At 39.6% G+C, this 3,904-nt stretch overlaps 1 long non-coding RNA gene across 1 annotated transcript; it reads left to right on the top strand.

The window, feature by feature from the left end:
* Positions 1–219: 219 nt before the first annotated feature.
* LOC130379065 (uncharacterized) lies at positions 220–3,020 on the top strand. Its single transcript, XR_008895089.1, has 4 exons — positions 220–596; positions 824–948; positions 1,436–2,288; positions 2,443–3,020. It is a non-coding gene; the product is annotated as an uncharacterized LOC130379065 (long non-coding RNA).
* The last annotated feature ends 884 nt before the right edge of the window (positions 3,021–3,904 follow it).

Raw genomic sequence — 3,904 nt, 5'->3', positions numbered from 1 at the left:
GGGACTTTCATCTGTGACAAACATGTTTCACTATCTTTTGACATATTGTAGACCAAACTATTAATTGATTAGTCAAGAGCATGGTAGGTAAGATACCTGATGACAGTAACCGTTACAGCCCTAATTATTTTAATGATTACAAATCTGTTTTTTGTTGTTGTTTTTAATTGTAGGCCATACATGAGAGGCAGTTGCGAATGGCTGGTGTTCCTGAGGCAGCTCATGGTGTACCCCTCCGATTTAAATACCCCAGTGGTATTACCAGAACAAGACGATTTGTTCTATCTGAATCCGTTCAGGTTGGTCATTTGTCCACTATTTATCATTGTTACATGATAAAATACAGGCTGTGAATACTATGCAGTGTTTCCAGTTTTGAAAATGAGTGTTAAATGCAAAGATTTTCTTCATGTATCATTTTGTAGATATTATTTGACTTTGTGGGAGAAGAAGAAGATGCCACATAATATTTTCATATTCAAGATGCGATGTCGGGGACAACTCTCAACAGCAACATGTCTGGATCACTTCTGGAGAACAACATCAGTGGGTCAAAAACACTTTATGTCCACTGGATTCAAACTGATGATCCTGAGGTGAGAGCCATGATTTTTAGCCGTGTTACCTTTGTGTGCATTATTTTGCAAGGCTTTAACTGCAAAAAAACAAAGAAACTAATAACAACTAATAACAACTAATAACAGTGATGGTGGTAATATTGATTGACCTTCTGTCTAAGTCATATTAGTAATTTTGTGGTTGTAAGTTGATCCTACCAGGTTAAATGGATAAGTTAATACCAACACATGCTTAATCATTGCAGTTTGTCCCAGCACTTGATTCCACCAATCAAGTTGAATCTCCCAATTTCAACAACCAGTTCACTTGGTCCCCTTTGCCATCACCCATGTCTTCACCTGGGCATGACGGGTCTTTCTCTCCTGAAGGGTATGTTGTTTTGCAAATGCATGGTTTTAGTCTTTAGTAACATGTCTTTTTTTATCAACAAATGAGGAGGATAAAGCCAACAATGCATTGATCCTCCTAAAAAGTATTGTATGTATCAAAGCCTGATAAATCTTATTCCTCTGTGCCATAGAGCTCCATTGTTGTCCATACTATTAAAATAAACATCAATAAGCCACACTGTTACACTGGCTTATATTACTAGTATGAACACACACTCGTTTATTTTGACTCAGTCCCACACACACCGTCCTGCTGCCACAATAACTCACTAGAGCACCAAGTGTGGAATAAACTGCTGCTGAAAATAGTCCCCAACAAACGAAACATTTTCTCCCGTTTGAGTAGAGTTTGCAAAAAACTACTGTGGCCAGCCTTTTATGTTTTGGTATTTGCTGACAATTAAAAATATTATTGCCAGCCTTATAATTTAATCCCTTTTATAATGTTTGTTTTTATTTCTATACAGGACTGACCTTAGAACCATTTTGAACCGACTTGGGGAGAAGATTGATCACACTTCATGCCCCACCAGCAATCAGATCAACATATGCAGAGACTACACTGGCAATGTCCACAACATACTGAGGAGTTCCCTTCAGGCCTTCAGACGGCGGCATTTCAATCCAGAGGCCAGATTGGACATGGTTTTTGTTGACAGTGAACAAACATCTGAAGGTGCAGTAGATGGTGGTGGACCCACTCGAGAGTATTTAAGGTTGCTAATGAAGGCCATTCATCAGTCCAGCATATTTGAAGGACCTGAGACAGACAAAAGATTGACCCTCGACACTTTTCTACATATATTCCCTTTATGTGTTGAAATGGGATGATTCTGAAGTTTTTGAACACTTTTAAGTTCCGTTGCAGGTGGGGAAAACCCAGCATTTAATTCTGTGTGAACATCCCACTCATCCTTTTAAATTAGGGTGTTTCAGGACATATACTCAGAAGGTGGTTTTGTTCTGGCAAATTGTGACGAAATGTCCTCAACACATCCTCATACATAGGAGTGGCATCTCTACGGGGATTAATACTGGAGTTTCTTACCTGACAACAGAATTTAAAACGCCTATCGTATGAATGGTGAAACATTCAGCATTGGACATTCTATCATAGTAATTCAATATATTGTGTTTACAGCCTTGGAAGGAAAACTGTATACACAGATAGCATGGATGATATCCGTGTGTGTAATTCATGGAAGTGTGGCACCAAATTTCTTCTCAGAGAGGTTGTTTAGTCAGCTTTGTGATAAACGTACTCACCCTGCAACATTGGAGGAAGTGAGTGATGTCACGTTCAAGGAGAAGCTTTTGAAGGTGAGTCCTACTATTCAGTGTACACTAATAAGGAATATATCAGCAAATTAAACCTGCCTCTCAGTACCTCAGTGTGATCTACAGCTATTGTATCTTGTGCTAGCATTATAATTCACGCTACATTCAAAGCAACGATTGCTCATAACTATTTTAGATTAAAGAAGCAACAACTGTTGGAGATGCAAAAGCTGCAATAGAGGAGGCAGAGGAAAGTCTTGCTATTGTTGGGGCTTGCAGACGCATCACAACACTGAAGCAGAGGGATGCCCTGGTGCAATCTGCTGTTGACTTCTTTGTTGAGGGCAGATTAAATGTTGCATTACAAGAGTAAGTATAAGTTTAAGCACACATTAATGGACAAGGGCCCAAAGCACGATGGTATCTGCTATTGGCAAGCGTTGCCATGTCAGTCAATAACAGATTTGGTTAGGGATTTTTCTACACTCTAAAATGAGAAACGCTTACTTTCGCACCGATAACACAGGCCAAGTCCACTGCCGCTGCCACCATGCTGCCACTGTGGTAGAAATTACTGATTATATTCTATGGTCAACTGTGATTATTATGAGGTCTTTTCAGGGGCGGATCTACTGGGGTGGCATGGGGTGGCAACTGCCACCCTAAAAAAAGCCTTGCCACCCCAGCTGCCACCCCAGTTGGCAGCGCAAAATTCATTTTTTTTTTTTTTTTTTTGCTTTTACAAGACATTTACAAAATGTCGAATTTCAAAAGTCCGACTGCAAGTGAATGCAACCAGGAAATATTGCCCCATCCCGCCTGCCCCCCCCCCCCCCCCCTCCCCAAGACTCCCGCCGGCACTGATTTTGAATACAAGGAAGGCGCGAGAGTCCTCCAAACGAACGAAGCAAGCGGCGCGGCAGAGAGACTACATTCTTGAGGTACTACTGATCTACCGTCTATCTATAAAGAAATTATAATAATTAGAAAAGAGCAGGGCTGTGTATTACAGAAACATCATAGTTAAAGATTGGAATTGGAAAATAGTTCCTTAGTAAATCATTGCTCCAAGTTTATTTTTAATAATGTGATTGTCACATTAACTATCTATAGTTTCTGTAGGCTTTCCGACTATTTTTGTTCTGTTGACATCAAATTGATGGTTGCGATTCTAGTTGAGTTTAACGTGTCATGCAATGTGGGGCGGCGGAGCTCAACGACCGCGTCCCTCCGTATGTTTCTCGCATAACCCTGCATGCTGCAATAAGAATTGCAATCCGCGCTAAAGACGCGCTAACAAACACAAACCCTTCTACACTCAGCTGGTTTTCCTGACCGTTAACTTCATGTGCCTCCTTTTGTATCAACAGTCATTCGATTTGATTATATTAAACTTTATTGTCATTGAACCAAGTAACAGGTACTTGGACAACAAAATGCAAGTAATCTTCTGTAAATTATTTACAAATGGCCATCTCTAATCTACTTGGTTGCACACCTGTCTGAACTTTTATAAACCAATATAAGTCATCAATAATTAATAATAAAACAAGCTTCACATCAAGAGCAAAAAAAATAATAAGGTAAACCCAAAAGGTCTTAAATACTTAGAAATTAAAGATATAAAAAAAGAAAGAGAGGGAAATCTTTGATAGCAC

Source organism: Gadus chalcogrammus, chromosome 3 (genome assembly GCF_026213295.1).
Source record: "Gadus chalcogrammus isolate NIFS_2021 chromosome 3, NIFS_Gcha_1.0, whole genome shotgun sequence".
NCBI classification, from domain to species: Eukaryota; Metazoa; Chordata; class Actinopteri; order Gadiformes; family Gadidae; genus Gadus; species Gadus chalcogrammus.
This window is presented reverse-complemented; position numbering and strand designations above follow the sequence as displayed.